This window comes from Macaca fascicularis, chromosome 3 (genome assembly GCF_037993035.2).
Source record: "Macaca fascicularis isolate 582-1 chromosome 3, T2T-MFA8v1.1".
Classification (NCBI taxonomy): Eukaryota; Metazoa; Chordata; class Mammalia; order Primates; family Cercopithecidae; genus Macaca; species Macaca fascicularis.
In genome coordinates, this window is record NC_088377.1 from 107,388,540 (window position 1) to 107,410,121 (window position 21,582).

Consider the following 21,582-nt stretch of genomic DNA (forward strand, 5'->3'; position numbering starts at 1 on the left):
AGAGAAACCACTTGTCGTTTCAAAGTTGCATTAATATTTCCATGCACTTTTTGAATATTTCCTTTTGGAAAGAGTAACTCCACCTGCTTCTTTTTTCCACATGTGTACATCAAAGGTGAAGCTGGGACATGTCCTCTTTCCTCTTAACCCCCTAGCTCAGGACCTGGTAAATACAGGAAATGGGGAGTGAGTTTCTCAAGTGCCTGGCTGTGTCCGCCCCGTGCCTGCCCCGAGATGCGGTGGTGGAATAGCAAGAGGAGCCTTGCCAGCCTGCAGGACTCGGGTGCTGCTAAGCCCTCCAGTTACCACGACTACAGCACTTTCCAACGGGTGAGGAGTTTTGATAAATGTCTGGTACGCATTTCTGCAAACAAAGCCATTTATTTTAGGCCAAAGCATTTGTAGCAAAATGTAGATAATATATCTAGAATGTGTCAAATGGAATGCTTTCATTACATATTTTCGGATTGATTTCTTAGGCTGCACATTTATAAAGTAAAAGCCTTGTTATCTTAGATTTCTTAGCTTTGCCATTAACTGCAAACAAGATGTATGGACTAACTGTGGAGGCTGTCTCAGCAACCTGAACCCATCTGGGAGAAATATTTTAGGTCATCACTGAAGGGAATCAGTGCCCTGAGGGTCCTTTCTCAATGCTCTAAGTTCTTGGGACAGCAAAAATGTTTTTGTTGGGCCACAGTTGCCACTAAGTGGTATCTATTATGTGATGAGCCAGAGACCTGGAAAACTATCCCCAATTCCTCTCCCCTTCACCCAAAAGAAAATACTGGTTCCTGAAATTCTCATTAAAAATGGAATCTTTTTGGCTGGGTTGGCATGGCTCTTGGAGGAAAGGCCAATCAGGCCAGGAGCGGTGGCTCACACCTGTAATCCCAGCACTTTGGGAGGCCGAGGCAAGCGGATCACCTGAGGTCAGAAGTTTGAGACCAGCCTGGCCAACCATGGCCAACATGGTGAAACCCCATCTCTTCTAAAAATACAAAAATTAGCCAGAAGCAGTGGCGGGCACCTGTAATCCCAGCTACTTGGGAGACTGAGGCAGGAGAATTGCTTGAACCTGGGAGGCAGAAGTTGCAGTGAGCCAAGATTGTGCTGCTGCACTCCAGACTGGGTGACAGAAGGAGACTCCATTTCAAAAAAAGAAAGAAAGAGAGAGAGAAAGAAAGAAAGAGAAAGAAAGAGAGAAAGAAAGAAGAAAAAGAAAGAAAGAAAGAAAGAAAAAGAAAGAAAAAGAAAGGAAAGAAAGAAGAAAGGAAGAAGAAAGAGAAGAAAGAAAGAGAGAGAGAAGAAAATAAGCCAATCAATCCAGGAGGACCAGCCCAAAGCTTGTGCTTGGGATTAACTTTTAGTAGGATTTATCTGTTTAGGGACTGGCTGGCACCGGTGGCCTAAGGATTGGGGCACCACACACGAGAGTCAAACTTTTGAAGGAAGACAGGAGGAAAAGAGAGAGAGGTGCTGGACAGTGTTGCCCTGGGAAGGCCTGGAGAACTATGGGTACCAAAGGGGCAGCCTCTAAGCATGGAGATCTAGCGTATGTTAGCCACTTACCTCTGCAGAGGGCCAGCTCTTATCTGCCTCCAAGTGATTTCTGACATATTTCCAAGTGCAAAATAAAACATTCTTCTTTGAGAATATTAATGAATGTTCCTGTATGTGTCCTAGGTTTTTATAAGACAAGGATGTTTTGGACATGTCCAAGCCCCCAGAACTGGCTGCACCCTGTGTGCCCTTCTCTCAGTGCAGCGACTTCTGGGCTAAGAATGGCCCCTGCCAGAGCATACTGTGCTGGGCGGTCACGGGTGGCAGAAACCGCTGGCCTCTCTTTTGACAACCCACAGGAAACGTTTGCACCTCCAGCACGTTCCACTCAAAGTGCTCCATGGTAGCAACACCTGCGTGTGGTGCAGAGCTGTGGCTACGCTGCTTTATAACTCATCTTTCTCTCTGACCTCTGGGAGTCCAGTGAAAGACAAAAACTCTACTGCTGTTTATGTTCGGTAAGCAAACTTAAACGTTTAGAATTCCTTATTTGAACTATATTTAGAATTCAAATAGTCATTAGCAGGAGGAAGCATTTGCTTCTTAGGGATATATATTAGTGAAAATGTAATGAAGCTTTTATTTATAAATTGCATTAGTTATAAGTTGCCAAACATAATCAATTTACCCTGTTGAGAAATTAGAGTTGAGAGACTAACATGTTAAAGAAGGACAAACTGGGACGGGTGATATGGCTTACACCTGTAATCCCAGCACTTTGGGAAACTGAGGAGGAAGGATTGCTTGAGGCCAGGAGTTCGATCCTCCCTGGCCCGGGAAACATAGCGCGACCCTGTCTCCATAAAAAAGAAAAAAAAGTAAAAAAGAAATTAAAGGACAAGTTACTTACATCATTGTTCCTGGTAGAATGACAACACAGATAATTTAGTTAAAACCTATCTTTAACCTTTTTGTGTGTGTGATTAATCTGTGAGTCTCTGATTATAGCTGGTTGAATATTTCCCCCAAAATAATTGGTTTTGAGCATTAATAATAGGCCTCTATGTTGATGACAATTGTTATGACTTTATTCATGTGCAATAAAGCTCTTATAATAGATTATACAATTAACTTTCTACAGTTGAAAAAGTGAAATATAAATGGTTTTAGAGGGATCCAGTTGGAATTAAGTTAAAGCACATTGACTTCTTCCAGTTTAGGACCATGTAATAGTTTTGAATGCATTTTTCATTATTTGAAACCTTTTTCTTCTAGCATGTAGTAATGGTGGGAGAACTAAATGACCCTGAAAATTCTGGAAATGAGGAGAAACAGACTAAAGCCACAGGCAGCAGATGAATGAAGAGAGAGAAGAGTGCTTTAGGTAAGCCTCTGGTTAGACCTAACTTTAATAAGCTCTACTTGAGAAAGGGGGCACATGGCCTCTCCTGGGGTACTATGGCTTCATTCATGTCACCCTAAAATTGCATGCTTCCTCTGAGCATAGTGGTCTTAATTAGGATGGGAGGTTAAACAAAATAAGCAAAATTAACAAAGCATTTGTCCTTTTATGTAGCAATGTTCTAGAAAAATCTTAATGGATTTCATTAATTTAAATGTCACAACACAATTAACTTTGTTTTTCCATCTCTGCTGAGTGTGGGTGCATCCTAATTTTTCTTATAGTTATAAAAAGTGTTGACTATTTCATATACACAATTAGTATTGAAATTACCAGAACTGTGGATAAAAATGTCATCTCTTGTTTATCTTCTCCCACGGTTACTTGTGAATTGTGGAGTGTGATGTGTAGAGCTGTTCTGGGAGGTGGAATACAGGTAGGACCCCTAGTCAAGAAGCCTGCCTCACAGAGAGGGCGCCTTACTCCACATTAAATGTTCACAGTCCTTTGCTCACTGTCTAATTGAGAAGAATATTAGTACATCAGGCGCTCAATCCCAAGTAAATTTAAAAATGGGAAGTCTTGCCGGGCGTGGTGGCTCAAGCCTGTAATCCCAGCACTTTGGGAGGCCGAGACGGGCGGATCACGAGGTCAGGAGATCGAGACCATCCTGGCTAACACGGTGAAACCCCGTCTCTACTAAAAAATACAAAAAACTAGCCGGGCGAGTTGGCGGGCACCTGTAGTCCCAGCTACTCGGGAGGCTGAGGCAGGAGAATGGCGTGAACCCGGGAGGCGGAGCTTGCAGTAAGCTGAGATCCGGCCACTGCACTCCAGCCTGGGCGACAGAGCGAGACTCCGTCTCAAAAAAAAACAAAAAAAAAACAAAAAAAATGGGAAGTCTTACAACACTTTTGGAAGATACGTGGATGAGGCTTTTAGGTGACTTGTTAGTCTTTTTTTTTTTTCTTGAGACAGAGTCTCACTCTGTCACTCAGGCTGGAGTGCAGTGATGTGTTCTCGGCTCACTGCAACCTCCACTTCCCGGGTTCAAGTGATTCTCCTGCCCCAGCCTCCTGAATATGGGACTACAGGTGCACGCCACCACGCCCGGCTAATTTGTATTTTCAGTAGAGATGGGGTTTCACTATGTTGACCAGGCTGGCCTCAAACTCCTGACCTCAAGTGATCCACCTGCCTGGGCCTTCCAAAGTAAATCAGCTTTATGCATTTAACTTTAATCAGCAATTAACTTTAAATTGTGCCTGGCTGGATTTGTTAGTCTTAACTCCAAAACTTTATTTCAATTTTCCCAGAGGCACTATGGGCCCAGAGCCAGCATGGGCTAGAAAGTGAAACTTTGTAGCCACAGACAGAGAGAGTGGAGAATGTTTCTTTTTTATTAAAAGGAGAAGAAGGCCAGTAGTGGTGGCTCACCCCTGTAATCCTAGCACTTTGGGAGGCCAAGGCAGGTGGATCACTTGAGGTCAGGAGTTCAAGACTAGACTGGTCAACATGGTGAAACCCTGTCTCTACTAAAAATACAAAATTAGCTGGGCATGGTGGCGGGCACCTGCAATCCCAGCTACTCAGGAGGCTGAGGCAGGAGAATCGCTTGAACTCGGGAGGCAGAGGTTGCAGTGAGCCGAGATTATGCACATTGCACTTCAGTTTGGATGACACAGCAAGACTCCATCTCAAAAAATAAATAAACAAAAATAAATTAAGCTAAATTAAGGTTCATGTCTGTAATCCCAGCACTTTGGGAGGCCGAGGTGGGCGGATCACAACATCAAGAGATCGAGACCATCCTGGCCAATATGGTGAAACCCCATCTTTACTAAAAATACAAAAATTAGCTGGGTGTGGTGGTGCATGCCTGTAGCTCCAGCTACTTGGGAGGCTGAGGCAGGAGAATCGCTTGAACCCGGAAGGCAGAGGTTGTAGTGAGCCAAAATGGCACCACTGCATTCCAGCCTGGCAACAGAGCGAGCCTCCATCTCAAAAAATAAAATAAAAATTAATTAATGAAATTTTTTTTAAAAAATGAAAAGAAAAAGTCAAACAAAATCCCAAGTCCCATTTGTATGAACATTTATATGAAAATTTTATCCAACCACAAAAACACATTTTTGTGTTAAATACATTTTGTGATAAAGGAAACTGAATATGGACTAGTGCTCAGATGATATCAGAGAATCATTAATATTCTTAGGAGGGATAATAGAATTGTCATTATGAAGGAAAATGTTCTTCTTTTTAGGAGATACATGCTGAAGGGCTAAAGTGTTATGTCTACAGTTTATCTTCCACATATATTGAAAACTTACACACACAGAGAAAAAAGCAAATGTGGTAAATATTAGAAGTTGTTGAATTTAGATACTGGGTGTATGGGTAGTCATTGAGCTAGTAATTAAAGGTCTGTGAATCAGTTGGAATTGCTTCTGGCTACAAATAAAACTCAACTGACAAAGGTTTCAATTTTAAGAACCTTCAACCTTGGCTAAACAAGAATTGCATCAGTTGTCCATTTAGTGTTGGTGCAGCCACTCAGTGATGCCATTGAGACCCTATATTGATCTATCCATCTGTCTTGTCATTTTCAGCAGATTGGCTTCTGACACTGCCAATTCATGATTGCATGACAGCTGCCGCAGCTGTAGGCACTGTCACACTCACAGACAGGATGTGGGTGGGGAAGAGCAAAAGCAAACTCTCCTCTTGCACTTGCACCATTTATCAGAAAGCAGAGTCGTTCCCTGAAGGCCCCAGGAGACTTCTACTTATACCTCAGTGGCCAGAATGGTCCTATGCCAATCCTAGCTACAGGGGAGTCTAGGGAAGGAAATCACCATATGGAATTTATATCTACTGTGATTCATCCCCTTGGGTTACAGGTGCACTGTCACCCTGAACAAAAGTGGTGTTCTGTTAACAAAAAAAAAAAAAAAAAGGAGAAAATGGCAGCTGTTTGTCATTGGCTAAATAAATACACTTTTTCTCTGGAAGGGAAATTGTTCTGTTTCACTAGATAACAGAAATGATTTTTAAATGAAACTAAAACTCCTTCCACATGACATCAGATTGATGTTTAACAGAAAGATAAATGGTGCCCGAAAGGAGCTTTTAGGTTTCTTGTTTTTCTTTAGCTCAGTAAAAATAGAAAGTTTTTAGCCATCCGTGGAAGCTATTTTTTGCTTAACTTTTGATTTTGGTAATACATTTCAATATACAGTTTGCTTCCAACAATTGTTTTCATTGTGATAGACATTGTGAGGCAGAACCCAATATATATTTCTACTCATCATATTATTAGCTACCATTTGTTGAGTGTCCCTTATATGCAAGGCATTATAATAGGTGGTTACATCTTCTCTCATTTATGTAAGAGGATATGCCCAGCTGTTACAAAAAGCCCTAGATCAAGTCTGAGTCATCAGAGTTAATAAAGAAGAAGAAAACGGAAAGTTTTCAACAACCATTCTAATTTCTACTTCATTCCCAGCCTGTGTGAGGCCACTATAATAAGATACTCTTGACATCTGGGCTCTTAAAATGGAAACCCATTTATTGGTTAAAACAAAGAACAGTCACAACTAGAATTCCCTTCTGTTCCCTTCCCTATCCCTTGGCCCAAGGGTAGGGTTTCTTTTAGAAAGGAAGCAAGACTCATTATAGAGTCTTAGCTCAGTAATAGCCACCTAACCATCACTGGGGGCCACAGTCATGTGTCCTGGAAAGGCATAGAAGGCATGACCTATGCCCAGAAGGTCTCTGAGTGTGCAGAAGTCCCTCACCTTCAGGCCATTTGGTGATGATTTAGCATGTGGTGTGGATGACTGAGGTCCACCTTCTAACTCTGGTTGACTGCCAACAGATGCTGTGAAGTGCTGTGTTGTTTTCTGGAGTCTTAGCAAAGAGAAGTATAGGCTGACAGCACTCTTGGGCTACCCCATGGCTCTTGGTAATTTGTTGTCTCAGGTAAGCCTAGTTGAAGAGAAGCTCAACAGAGCCAAAGCTGGCAGAAAGGACCAAGAGGCTATAGACTGGTGGGTTGAGGTGAAGGTAGTGGGTACACCATTGGGAAACTAGATACTGGTTTTGGAAGGAAGAAACCATTCAGAAGGAGAAGGGCCAGAGGTATGTATGAACATCCAGGTCAGGAGATGAAAGTTAGATCAACGTCTGGCAAATTAGCAGAGAGTAGACATAGACAGAGAGCAGAGCAACACCTGGGTGCAATTTGTAGAGTTTCCTACTGCATTTCCTTCACTTAACAAAGATTTTGTTTAGTGTGTACTATGTGCCAGAAACTGTTCTAGGTACCAGGAATATAGTAGTGAACAAAACAGACAAAGATCCCTGCCTCTCATTCTCCTTGTAGTTATAACTTGTTTTTTCCACTTACATTCTAATGAGGAAAACAAATTATAAACAAGATCTACACATAAATTATAAGTAAATTATGTAGTATGTTAGTGGTAAATAGTAAGCAGAAACAGAAAGCAGCAAAAGGAGATAAAGGAGTGTAAAGATACTGTGCTTACAACACAGTAGCCACTAGCCTTGTGTGGCTGATGATATTTAAATTAAAGTTAAAAATTCTGCTTCCATGTGATACAAGCCACATTTCCAGTGCTCAAAAGCCTCATAGTGGCCATCCTATTGGACAGTGAAGATAAAGTTTCATCATGCAGAAAGTTCTGTTGGTCAGTGCTTTTATAAAGGGTGCAATATTTAGGTGGGGTGGGTAGTGAAGGTCCTACTGCAATATAACTTTTAAATAAAGACCCAATGGAGTTGATGGGGTTGATGGGCTGATGGGCTGACTCATGAGCCTGTCTAGAGGAAGAGTATTCCAGACAGAGGGAATGGCAAATGCAGAGGTTCAGGAGATGGGAGTGAAGTCCATGTGGCTGGAGCATAGTGGATGGGGTAGAGTAGTAAAAGAGGAGGTCAGAGAAGTGAATGGAGGGAACAGATCCTGAGGCCCTTGTGGGCCTTTGTAAGGACTTTGTATTCTACCCTAAGTGAGATGAGAACCATTAGAGGTTTTGTGCAGAGGAGTTTCATGATCTGACTTAGATTTTAATAGAACCCCTCTGGCTGCTATGATGAGGATAGATTTAAAGTGGGCCAAGGCAGAGGTAGGGGATAAGTGAGGGGATATTGCAATAACCCTGGAAAGAGGTGACGGTGTCTAGGCTGGTAGCAGTGGTGGTGGTGGTGAAAAGTAATCAGATTCAGGTTATTCTTTTGAAGGCTCAGGCAACATGATGCCTGTCTGGGGTGTAGGGTTTAAAAGAGAGAACAGACGAAGGTTTTCTGGTCTGAGCAATAGGAAGGATGGAGTTTTCACTCACTAAGATGGGGAAGACTGGGGGTGGAACCAGTTTGAATAGAATAAGATCAGGAGTTCCTTTTTGGACATGTTAAATGTGATATGCCTGCTCAGCATCCCATGGATGTTCAGCACGTGGTGGTTGCTGGACTTAGAAATTTGGGACTTGTCAGCCTTGTGGTATTTTAAATCATGAGGCTGGTGATATCCTTAAAGGAGTGGGTTTAAATAGAAAATAGAAGACGTGGTTGGGCTCATGCCTGTAATCCCAGCACTCCGGGAGGCCGAGGCAGGTGGATTGCTTGAGTCCAGGAGCTTGAGACCAACCTGGGCAACATGGTGAAACCCTGTCTCTACTAAAAATAAAAATAAAAATAAAAAAATAGCCAGACATGGCAGTGCGTGCCTGTAATCCCAGCTACTCAGGAGGTTGAGGTGGGAGAATCACCTGAGCCCGGGAGCTCAAGGCTGCAGTGAGCTGAGATTGCACCACTGTACCTCAGCCTCAGCAACCAGAGTGAGATGCTATCCAGAAAGGGAAGGGGAGGAGAGGGGAGAGGAGGGGGTCCAAGACCAGATAGGAGGTTGGTAAAGGAGGCAATAGAAGGAGCAGCCAGTGTTAGAAAAGCCAGGAGAAGGGGGTGCATGAAGCCTAGTGAGGCAGGGTTCACAAAGGAGGAAGGGAGCAAGGTGTCCCATGCAGACATGAGCACTCAGAACTGACAGCTGGATTGAACCCCGTGGTGGGTAATTGATGACCTTGTGAGGAGTAGATATGTTGAGAGATGGGGGTGAAAGTTGTTCACAGTGGGTTCAAGGGAGAATTGAAGCAAGAACAAATGATCCTTTCAAGATATAAAGGTGAGTAGAGAGCTGGTGTAGTAGCCAAGAGAAGAACAGCAAGACCAAGAGAAAGTTGTTGTTGCTGTTTTTGTTTTTTTTGTTTTTCAAATGATCCTTATTGAAATATTTTCCATTGTGCGTCTTAACTAGTTGGGCATTCCACAGCACCACCGTTGATGTCACCTATGATGTCATGAGGGTGGCGGCCATCAACATTGCAGCCCACAGACTCGAGAGTCCCCAGTATCTCTTTAATGATTCCAGAGAGTTCTCTGGCTAAAGATCAGTGCCACATGTGTCGAGCAATGTTGACGATCTCATCAAAAGTGACATTTCCACTGTGTTTAATATTTTTCTGTTTCTGTCTCTTGGCGGTTCCTTGAGGGCTTTGATGATCAGGGCAGAGGCAGAAGGCACCACCTCAATCTGGGCCTGTCTGTTCTGAATGGTCAGTTTCACTGTAATCCTCAGATCCTTTCAGTCACTGGTTGCTTTAGCAATGTTATCACCAACCTTTTTTGGAAACAGACCCAGGGGGGCTGATCTTGGGGGCCAACACAGACGTGGCACCCACTTCACCCCCGGTGCACCTCAGGTATATGACTTTGATCTCGTTGGGGTAAAACTTTGGCAGCATGGCAGAGGCGGCTAGATTCAGGATGACCGAAGAAAGTTGCACCTTGGCCTCCTCCCAGCTGAAAGCCGAAAGCCTTGTTGCTGTTTTTTGAAGAGATGCTTGGATTAATAACTTGTTTGTAAGACCTAGTAAAGAGAAAGTTTGAGGACACACGAGCAGAGGAGAAGAAAGACTGGAGGGAAGAGAGATATGGGGAGGAACTGGCATGTGCCAGGAGCCTGGAGACAGGAGGGGAGGCAGAGCCCAGGGCCTGGGTGCAGGCAGAGGAGCAGGTGTGGGGATGAGAACTCAAGGAAGTCCTCTCCCATAGTTTTTAGATCGTTAGTGATACAGGAAACACAGTCATCAGTGCAGAGTGAGTGTGGGAAAGTTTTTAGGAGAGAAGAGAGGTATTTTAGGGAAGTGGGAATGTCAATGGACAAGAGAAATGCTGTCCAATGGCAGCCCAGCCCAAAGACCAATTTGGTGCTGAGACTTTGAAGGGAGACTAGTCAGTGAGGGGAGATCTTCTCCTGGCCAGACCCTCTCCCAAGGCTGGGTGAGATGGAAGATCCTGACACATTCTAGAGAATTCCTGATGTGGCAGGCTAGCTCCCAAGAAGCTCTTTCCACCAGCGATGGGCCAGTGGCGTTGGCTTGAACAGACTGTGGTTCCAGCACTTTAATGCAGTTTCTGTCACTGGAGGATTTGTCCAGTGCTGGGATGTGGAGTGAGAGCAAAACCCTGATGCCTCAGGGATGGCTGAAGTGCTGAAGCACACAGGGTGCACCTGGGGAGAGGCCACAGTGTTGGTGACCTCTGCGGGTGTGAATGACCCCAGGCACTTGTTTCAGTGTTGGAGTGGGTGGCTAGGTAATGCTCCTGTGTCAGCGGTTGACGTGTCCAGTGTTGATGTCCTTCCTCAGTGCCATATGCCAACCTTCAGGTTCCAGAGGGCCTTTTGAGTGACCTGCCATGGTTTCTCCATGACTAGCTTCTGGGGTGATGGGGTGGCACCTCACCCTGTCTAAGTTGAAACTCATCACACTGGGTTGTATTTCATGGTCTATTGTCTGTTATCCCTGGGCTGTAAGTGTAAGAACCCTCTCCAACTTTCTTACCACTTTATCCCCAGTGCCTGGCAAAATACCTGAATACATGAATACATACAAGAGGGCAGGTAGGAAGGAAGGATGGGAGGAAGGAAGAGGGAAGGAAGGAAAAAAGAAGGGAAAGGAAAGAAAGAAAGGAAAGGAGGAGGGGAGGAAGGAAGGGACGAGGGGAGGAAGGAAGGAAGGAGCAGACATGGAATCCCTGCCACTATAGTAGGGCTATTCCAATGAGGATTGCAATCATGGATCTGAATCAGTGGTAGCCTCCATAGAGGATGTAGCGATGAGGTAGGGTAGAAGGTAGTGAGTGCCATAAAGAGGGCTTTCAACAGGGCTCTCTAAAACCAGGAAGACACATGTGAGATTGTAGGGCATAACCAGGAAGACTGGGATGCCAGTGCCTGGCCAGATGGGGGTCTGATCCACTCTCCTAAATGACTTCTCTTCTCTCCTGAAAACTTTGCCACACTCACTCTGCACTGATGACTGCGTTTCCTGTGGCACTAAAGATCTAAATCAGAACCCCATTTCTGACCCCCATTCTGATGGGCATCAGAAAGGTGAAAATAAGGAGTGATGGTCCGGATGGGCAAGAGGAAGCAGGAAAGGAGTCCTGGCGAGTAGCTGAGACAGGCCCTGGCCCCCAGCTCTGTGGGGAAGGTGCGGGGTGGGTGTGTTGAAAGGTTGGAGAGGAGGCCCCCTGCAGCTGGGAATCCACACAAGGCTGTATTAGTCCGTTTTCACACTGCTAATAAAGACATACCTGAGACTGGGAAGAAAAAGAGGTTTAATTGGACTTACTGTTCCACATGACTGGGGAGGCCTCAGAATCACGGTGGGAGGTGAAAGGCACGTCTTACATGGTGGCAGCAAGAGAAAAATGAGGAAGAAGCAAAAGCAGAAACCCCTAATAAACCCATGAGATCTTGTGAGACTTATTCACTACCATGAGAATAGCATGGGAAAGACTGGCCCCTCCATGATTCAATTACCTCCCCCTGGGTCCCTACCACAACACGTGGAAATTCTGGGAGATACAATTCGAGATTCGAATGGGGACACAGCCAAATCATATCAGGGCACAGCAGCTTTGGTGATCCACCGCTCCTTCCTGCTCCTCCCAGGTAAAGGGGAGTCTCTCTTCAGACTTGCTTCATCCCTTCCCTTTCTTATCCCTCTCCGACTTTTGCACCTTACACCCCAACCTCTGGATTTTGTCTGCAGTTATCCTTCCTTTTTTCAACAGGCCTCTGTACCCACTGTTCTCCCAATCTGGAGAGTTGTTTCCACCCCGATCCTCACTTGCTAGTTCAGTTCCTTCTTGGTCCTCAGATTTTGCCCTGGGGCAACTTCCTGCCATTTCTATATTCTTCCATTGCATTCTGGGCTACTTCCCTTATGGCACATATGTCGACAGAAATGCCTTATTTCTCTATTTCTAGACTTAAGGAAAGGGAAAGAGATGGATATTTCCCCAGCGGTCCCTCAGTGACAAATGAATGAAGACAACTTTGTCAAAAGAAAACAAAATCCCTGAGTATCCCCTAACTTTGTGCTTGTATTTTTATCCAGCACTGGTGTACTCTCTAAAAGCAAATTCATGCTAAACAGCATTTTAGTCTTTCTGGTTAGCTGGCAAAATTTGCTCCAAATAAATATGTATATATATTTATTATTTAACAATGCTTATGGTTTAAATACATGTGTTTTAGGAGCAACTTTGATCTACCTCATGAGTCCAAGTTTTTTAATTTTGTAAGTTGTGCCTTATGAATATGGGTAAGAGAGGAATCAAAATGAAATTAATGTTTTGTCTTTGGATGGTTAAGAGAACTGCAATATTAAGGACATTAGGATGTCTCAAAATATTAGATGCAAAAATATGTATTTTTTAAAAATATGTGTGAATTATCAAATATAGAACAAATAGAGGAAGATGGCTGGGTCTGGTGGCTCATTCCTGTAATCCCAGCACTTTGGGAGGCCAAGGTGGGCGGATCACTTGAGGTCAGGAGTTCAAGACCAGCCTGGCCAACATGGTGAAACCCCGTCTCTATTTTTTCTTTTTTTTTGTTTGAGATGGAGTCTCGCTCTGTTACCCAGGTTAGAGTGCAAGTGGCACTATCTCAGCTCACTGCAACCTCTGCCTCAAGCAATTTTCCTGCCTCAGCCTCCGGAATAGCTGGGACTATAGGTGCGTGCCAACAAAGCTGGCTAATGTTTTACATTTTTAGTAGAGACGGGTTTCACCGTATTAGCCAGGATGGCCTCGGTGTCCTGACCTCATGATCCGCCTGCCTCAGCCTCTCAAAGTGCTGGGACTACAGGTGTGAGCCAGCACACTTGGCCAACCCCATCTGTATTAAAAATACAAAAATTAGCTGGGCATGGTGGCACATGCCTGTAATCCCAGTTATTTAGGAATCTGAGGCAGGAGAATCATTTGAACCCAGGAGGTGGAGGTTGCAGCAAGCTGAGATCGTGCCATTGCCCTCCAGCCTGGGCAACAGAGTACTCCATCTTAAAAAAAAAAAAAAAAAAAAAAAAAGGCAGGCACATAAAAACATATGTGTTGGAATAAATGTAATAAATAATTATAAAGGCTGAGTGTGGTTGCTCACACTTGTAATCCCAACACTTTGGGAGGCTGAGGTGGGAGTATTGCTTGAGCCCAGGAGACCACCCTGGGCAACATAGTGAGACCCAATCTTTACAAATTAAAAAAAAAAAAAAACTAGCTAGGCATCATGGTGCGTGCCTGTAGTCCCGGCTACTTGGGAGGCTGAGGTGGGAGGATGTCTTGAGCCTGGGAAGTTGAGGCTGCAGTGAGCTATGATTGCACCGTTGCACTCAGCCTGGGAGACAGAGTGAGATCCAGTCTCAACATAATAATGATAATAATTTGTATATTATTTTATAAAATTTTTATTTTATTATTATTATTGTAGGAATACTTTGAAGCCTAAGATGGTGGCATCTTCCTTTAGAGATAATTTTAACTAGCTCCCACCAGATGCATAGTGGACACTAGTCATTTTGTAACACTTTAATCCATGTTCAAGGTTTGAGATTCCCTGCCCATTCGGATGAGGTAGAACTGGACTACAAGTCCACGTGAGCATCAGTTTACTTCAGGTTTACCCTTACTTACATTTAAGATGTAATTACATGGGATCTCAGCTTAAAATGGGAACTGGTTTATCTTAGTCCCCATCTTTGGTAGCATGGACTTCCATAGTCTGTCTTTCTGAGGACAACGAACCTGCTGTTGTATTTCACAGCTGTTGCTTCAGAATCAGCAGATGTCCTCAGGGCACTGTGGGCTTTGTTCTTGGAGGTCTCATGTTCTTCCAAGTGTTTGTCTGATATTTTTTCATTAGCTTGTTGACTCTTTGGAGCTTTTAAGATTTTAACATATATTCTCTCTAGCTTTTAAAATTTATAACTATATTGCATAAAAATAAAGTTATAGATGTACTGCATAAAAGTGTAATTTTACATTCTGTCTTGTAATCCTGCATATTACATGTCCCTGGGGATAAATGCATCTTTGTGGATTTTAACTTGGATCCATCTTTTAGGTCAATGATGAAAACATGCTTTGCCTGCACTACTACTTTGCAGGGAGACCAAATGTGGCACTTTGCCATGTCTATCTTCCTGATAGAATTATATGGACATAATCTGCTTTTATCAGCAGTGTTTGGCTTAGTGGTGGCTGGATATGTATTAATATTTGGGGTCTTAATTGGTGATTGGATTGAAAAGAAACCAAGAAATAAAGGTAATACTCTTACCTGTGACATATTTATGTGGTACATTATGACTTCACTGGCTTTTTTGGTTTATTTAGTGAAATAAAATTCATAAATTGCTATGAACTGAATAGCAAAAGAGCATAAGTTAAAAACTCTAGACAAAGTTATACAGCTTTGTGTCATCATTCTCTGATTCTACATGTAAGATGTTTTAGATTTTTGCTAAGTATAGGTTTTTAATATCAAATTCCTGAAAAATGCTTTCTTTTTAATATTTTGGCATTACTTATGCATAATATGCTTGTGTTGTTTTTATTAGAAGCAATTTATTTGTGTAAATGATTTTTTTTTTGGTACTGGGTGATCTGTCTAAACTGTTCATTAATATCTGGAGACTTATTTGTTTAAATGTAGATCTACTTTTAGCTTTTGGCCATACTGTCTCTTTAAGCTTCTTTGTCCAATAAGAATGTAGGCTATATAAATGTAGGCTTCTCTGAAGCCATACCATTGAAAAGACTAGCTGATTGAAAATCTGGTGTGCTGGTCTTTAGGCTAAATTGGTACCTTCGGTTACAAATTAAATCCAGAAGAATGTAATGTAGCACTAGAACATTTTAAGTTTCTTGACTTACCTAGAATCCAGCTTTTCATATATTTGAGAATCCGTCTCTCAACTATGTTTTCATTCACTTGCGAAGTCCAGCTTTTTTCTCTTTTTGTTGCAAAGGCTTTGTCTTTAGTGAGTTCAAGAGTCTGCTCTTTGCCTCTTAAGCCTGTGATCACCGATGGAAATGCTAACCCTGGTTGCACAGGGATTTGGTCAAATGCAACTACTCTGCATTTTTTTTATTCTATTTTATTTTTTTGAGACAGGGTCTCGATCTGTCGCCCAGGCTGGAGTGCAGTGGCACGATCTTGGCTCACTGCAACCTCTACTTTCCAGGTTCGAGTGATTCTTGTGCTTCAGCCTCACGAGTAGCTGGAATTACAGGTGTGTGCCACCGCGCCTGGCTAATTTTTGTATTTTTAGGAGAGACAGGGTTTCGCCATGTTGGCCAGGCTTGTCTGGAACTCCTGACCTCAAGTGATCGGCCCACCTTGGCCTCCCAAAGTGCTGGGATTACAGTTGTGAGCCACCGCACCCAGCCTGCTCTGCATTAAATGATGATATAGCTGTGAGCTGCCTGTTAAAACCGAGAGTAAAGATTGGGCTGGGTGTTTCCATTCACAGTTGCTTATGCCTCGCTCTTCACGCAGAACGCCTCCGTCACCACCTGTTGCGCTGTCCTGATGCTTGTGCTCCCCTTCAAGAGGCAGATGGAACAAATCTGGGATGGCTGGCTCACTGTGAGTGTCTCCCGTGTCCCTGTGTCACAGACACCCTGAATGTCCACCAGTTAATGTTTTCTTTGTGGCCCTGCTCACTGATTTTGGATCAGGCTAATCTTTCCTCAGTGTCCTCCTCTCCCCTAATTTGTGAGTCTGAGCTGAAATCCCACTGACATGAAGGCAATAGAACAGCAGAATCTGTGTCTGCAAGGTACAAATTAGCGTCGGCTCTGGCTCTGATGGGGTGGGAGGAAGAAAATGCTTAGCATTAACACAATAGCACTGGGCTCCAAACCTACATTGAATCTTTTTCTCTCTAAGGTCTTTGTGTTCATTTAGATGTTCCTTGAGCTGTCAGATAAATAACTGTATGCACTGCAGTGGGGTGGGAAAATCTATTCTCGGGTTCCAAACTTCCTTTCCCCTCCTTCAGTAGGTGGCCTACTGTGCACTGGTGACCACCCTAGTGGCCTTGGCAAACCTGGCTGGCATGGCACTGACCATCACCATTCAGAGGGACTGGATCGTGAGCTGACGGGTGACAACAGAGGCCGGCTGGTTGGTGAGTGGTACCACCCTGGGTACTGATCCTCTGATCAGCTGAGAAGTAGAGAGCTGACAAGGCAATCAGGGCTCTGAGAGAGGCTGACAACAGGCTTTAAGAACATGTTATTTGGAGTCAACGAGACCTGGGTTTGAGTTTGAATTCAGCTAAAACCAGCTGTGCCTCTTACTAGATGCATACTCCAGGGCAAGTTACGTGATTTTCCTCAACTGTAGAATGAGGGAAATAAAGTCACATACACACACACACACACACACAGAGCTCAGCTGTGGGAAGGATTCTAAGAGATACAGGATCTGGAAAGCACTTAACACTATATCTGCATGTAGGAGTCACCTAAGAAATGATTGGTACTGTATTATCTAAAGAATATATAGGCTGGGCGCGGTGGCTCACGCCTCTAATCCCAACGCTTTGGGAGGCCAAGATGGGCAGACCATGAGATCAGGAGATCAAGATCATCCTGGCCAACATGGTGAAACCCTGTCTCTACTAAAAATACAAAAATTAATGGGGCGTGGGCACGCACCTGTAGTCCCAGCCACGTGGGAGGCTGAGGCAAGAGAATTGCTTGAACTCAGGAGGTGGAGGTTGCAGTGAGCCAAGATCGCGCCACTGCACTCCAGCCTGGCCAACAGAGCAAGACTGTCTCAAAAAAAAAAAAAAAAGAAAAAGAAAAATAATATATAGACTGTATTTTTAGGAGAGAAGGCTCTCAAAATGTATCACAGAGGTACCTTGGCAATTTTAGGCCTAGAAAATAAGTAAATTAAAAGATTTATTGGCCAGGCTTGGTGGTTCATGGCTGTAATCCTGGAATTTTGGGAGGCCAAGGTGGGAGGATGGCTTGAGGCCAGGAGTTCAAGGCCAGCCTGGCAACATAGGGATACACTGTCTCTACAAAAGAAAAAAGAAGGCCGTGTGTGGTGGCTCACATCTGTAATCCGAGCACTTTGGGAGGCTGAGACAGGTGGATCATCTGAGGTCAGGAGTTTGAGAATAGCCTGACCACATGCAGAAACCCCATTTCTACTAAGAATACAAAATTAGCCAGGTGTGGTGGCACATGCCTGTTATCCCAGCTACTCGGGAGGCTGAGGTAGGAGAATTGCTTGAACCTGGGAGGTAGAGGTTGTGGTGAGCCAAGATCGCACCATTGCACATATATATATTTCTTAATTCGGGCCAGTGATAAGCTTCCACTTTCAAAAAAAAAAAAAAATCTTCAAGTGTAACTGTGAATTGTCATTGATAATAAAGGTAAAAAAATATATTTTTTTAATAATGGAGCTAAACGAAAGAATCTGGCATTTTTGCTTTTTCTCCCATTTGCAAAACTTGGATCATTCACATTGAGATATATACACATTGCCAACTTAAAGCTGAAGATCTCATCCTACTCTCTATTTGTGTGGGTGGTACTCTGCTAGAAAAGGTGTGTGATCATGGATGGCTAAGATAAAGGAAGCTATTAAAGAGGCGTCTATAGAAATCATGCCTTGCAAAGACTAGGAACCCTTTATAATCATGTTTTCTTTTAAACTACACTTATTTGGATGTACTCTGGCTTAAATAACAGCACCTAAAATAAAACAGCTATGTGGATAAAAGCCAAGTAACATGGTGTCCTCTGTCTCTGGGTGAAGAAAGTCTTCCTATTCTTTGTTAATTAAATTTAAAAAAAAAAGATAAAGCACAGAATTTATTACAATTAAAAAAATAATATTGTAAATATATCCTTCGATGATGATGGAATAGTGAAGCTAATAAGCTTCATAGTCACACTGCTTGGGTTGGATTCTCAGCTCAGCCATGTGCCCTCTCTGTGACTTTGAACAAGTAAAATCACCTCTCTGTGCCCCAGTTTCCTAACTTGTAAAAAGGAAACACTATTGACCTGTAAGAGTTGTTGCGAGGATTAAGATGAATAGATGTAGAAAGCTTAGAACTATTGCCTGGCACAGAGTAAGTGTTCAACTAATTCTGTCCTCTACCCTCCTCTTGTCACCTTGCTCCCCTGACAAACATGTTGGTTATAATAATGGCGTTAATACTACTATAGTTGTTAAGATAATGGGTTGTGCTGGGAAAGAGTGCTGAGATGGGAGTTAAAATAATTAGCTACAAGTAACACAGTCTCTCTGTTTCTCAGTTTATTTATCTGTTAATTGTCCAAGTTCCAATAGAATTGATCTTGAAGGTCTTTTCCTGGTTGCAAATCCTATGGCTAATCTATAGTTAAATCCAAAGGGATCTTTCTTGTTTTCACCATAATTACATGGCTAGCAAATCTAGTAAATGCATGATGTTAAATTCACCAGAAGGAAGGACTCACCCACTAAGTTGCAATGTTTCCTTCCTCTCACTTACAGGGATGAATGCAACAGTCCAGCAGAAGGACCAGATCATCAATATATTTGCTCCCCTGTCTGTGGGTCAAGTGATGACATATACATCTCATGTGATCAGTTGTTGTTTCATTCTTGGATGGAACTTTGTTTCACTTCTTGTAGTTTCTATTTCTGTCCAGGGTTTATCAGCTAGTTCACCGATTGGCTATAAAACCCCAGCAACACACAGAGGGGCACTTCCTAGAAAGGCAACAGGAGGCTGTGAACATTCAAGGTAATGCAAACTCAGAGGGAGTTCCTGTTCTTTTCCTCTCCTTTATGTCAGTGTTTTTTTTCCAGAACTCTTCTTTCCAGAACTCTTGAAAGTTCTGATCATAATCTGATCATAATCTCAACATTTTATCTGCAAATGTGCCTAGAAACAGTGACAAATGAGAGGGCTCCAGCTGTGCCATTGGTCATGCAGTTCATAGGGCTGATCTTATTGGTGGGGCAGGCAGGGCTGCCTTATACACAGGTTGTGCCCTGTCTGGGGACTCCATTCAGAGAGACTGACACCACCATGGGACTGTGCAGTATACAACGTGCACAACCTGTCCCACAGTCCTGGGGGCAATTACTCCTCCAATCTCACTTACGAACATCCTCCCCAAAGATACTAGAGAGGCAACTGTGTCAGAGTATGGGCTGCTCTTTGGTCAAGACAATATGATGAATTGGTCATTCCTGTTATCAACAGTATTTTTTTTTAAATCAGAAATTCCCAAACAGTATGGTGGGAATAAAAGAAAGGGGGCTTTGCCAGTAGATATGACCTCAATCTCCCAAAGAAAGAGCCAGCACTGCATACTGGCTGTGTTGCCCATCTGCCTGGTACAGCACAGTCCAGGAATTGCTTCTGCTCTCAGTTTCTTTTTATGTACTTCTTATAATTCATTCTCTTTTCTCTCAAGTTATTTTGCAGTTAAAGTCCACCAGATCTCATTACACAAATAAAATATATGTATTTGCAGAGACAGATAAACAGAGATACATATTTAGATGAGGGATGAATATATAGATATGTAAGCAGATAGATGAATAGATAGAGTAAGCTGTATTCTTCCCCTCTGCGGCTATTACCTGTGTGACCATGCAAAGTTAGTTTATTCACATTCTGTCTTACTATCTGTAAATTAAGGACCACAAAGGAAGTGATATCATACAGATGTTATGACAATTAAATAAGATAGTTTATGTAAAGCCCAATTTTACTCCCTGGCATATAGTAAAACTTAAGCCAATGTTAGCTATTTTTTTTTCATTGTTGTTGTCATTGTGATCTTTTTAAAAATTGTTCTGGCAATACATTCATTTCTGCAATTAAGAGCTTAATCCTTCCCACACTTCTTGGTCTAGAATGGATCTGGCCCACCTGCCCCTTTCTCCTTCCTCCACAGTTCTATTTGGTTCCTCTAGTCCTTTGCAGGATTTGTCTTAATTTGCACTAAATACCCCTCACAATGGTGTGTGTGTATATGTGTGTGTGTATATATATATTATACATATATATAATATACATATATATAATATACGTATATACATATATATATATGTTTTGAGACGGAGTTTCGCTCTGTCACCCAGGCTGTAGTACAGTGGCGTGATCTCGGCTCACTGCAACCTCCGCCTCCTGGGTTCAAGTGATTCTCCTGCCTCAGCCTCCCGAGTAGCTGGGATTACAGGCATGTGCCACCATGCCTGGTAACTTTTGTATTTTTAGTAGAGACGTGGTTTCACCGTGTTGGTCAGGCTGATCTCGAACTCCTAACCTTGTGATCCACCCGCCTCGGCCTCCCAAAGTGCTGGGATTACAGGCATGAGTCACCACACTCGGCGGTTATATATTTTTAATCTGCTTATAATTGTTGTTTATTCTATCTTGGAAGACTGAAAGGTATTTAGCTTTTTTCACATAAGTGTCTGTTTCTTCAGAAAAATAACTAAAGGAAATATCTATCACTATTTCCTGGAGCTCATGACTGAGTTCCAAGCATGTAGCATTTTGTCTTCTACAAAATGTGTCCTCCTCTTCCTCCTTCTTTCAGTGCCATCTTCCTGGCTTGACTGTGTGTTAGTTTGGGTTCTCTCAAGAGTAATCCCAGAGACAAAGATTTGGGGTGAAAATTAATCTATTAATATTTGGAAGGTGATTCCAGGAAGCATGGTGAGGGAATGGGAAGTGAGACAGAGAAGGGAGAAAAGCCAGTAAAAGGTGTGTTAATGTATAGGTTACTGCTGATGGCCACTGGGCTCAATCCTTTTGGTGACCTTTTGAGAAACCGTGTAGGATACACCTCAGAACTGTCCCACCAAGGCCCAAGGAAACTAGGATGTTTATCGACCAACTCTTGTCTGTTTTTGGTTGAGAGTTGTTCTCAGGGCAACTTACAGCTCACCCCTCATGTTCCTGTGGCTGGAGAGGGATCTTCAGGCAAAGAGACACAGGTGCTTAGGGTAGGAGGCCATCAGTGTACACAGGAATTGTCCAACAAAGAAGCAGATAACACTGGGGATGGGTTGAGGGGAGATCAACAGGCACTGACTTAAAGCTTGTTTGGATTTTATTTTGGGTGAAATGGACTGTTGGGTAATCAATGGTGGATTCATCTACAAGCCCAGGACTTTGGAAAAGCCAAAGGAACACAGGTTTAACCTTGAAGAACAGACCACAACCTCAGGTTTTCCTTTTCACCTTCTCTGCATGTGCCATGAG

The 21,582-nt window shown here is 43.1% G+C and overlaps 1 long non-coding RNA gene and 1 pseudogene across 2 annotated transcripts; one reads left to right on the top strand and one right to left on the bottom strand.

Annotated features, from left to right (window-relative positions):
* Positions 1-1,977: 1,977 nt before the first annotated feature.
* On the top strand, positions 1,978-19,095 carry LOC123572339 (uncharacterized). Of its 2 annotated transcripts, none has more exons than XR_006696852.3 (5): positions 1,978-2,021; positions 2,779-2,887; positions 15,814-15,929; positions 16,345-16,473; positions 18,849-19,095. It is a non-coding gene; the product is annotated as an uncharacterized lncRNA (long non-coding RNA). The 2 variants fall into 2 exon arrangements; XR_006696851.3 differs by having other exon boundaries at positions 15,840-15,929.
* On the bottom strand, positions 6,457-9,744 carry LOC107129166 (large ribosomal subunit protein uL11-like; annotated as a pseudogene).
* Positions 19,096-21,582: the final 2,487 nt, after the last annotated feature.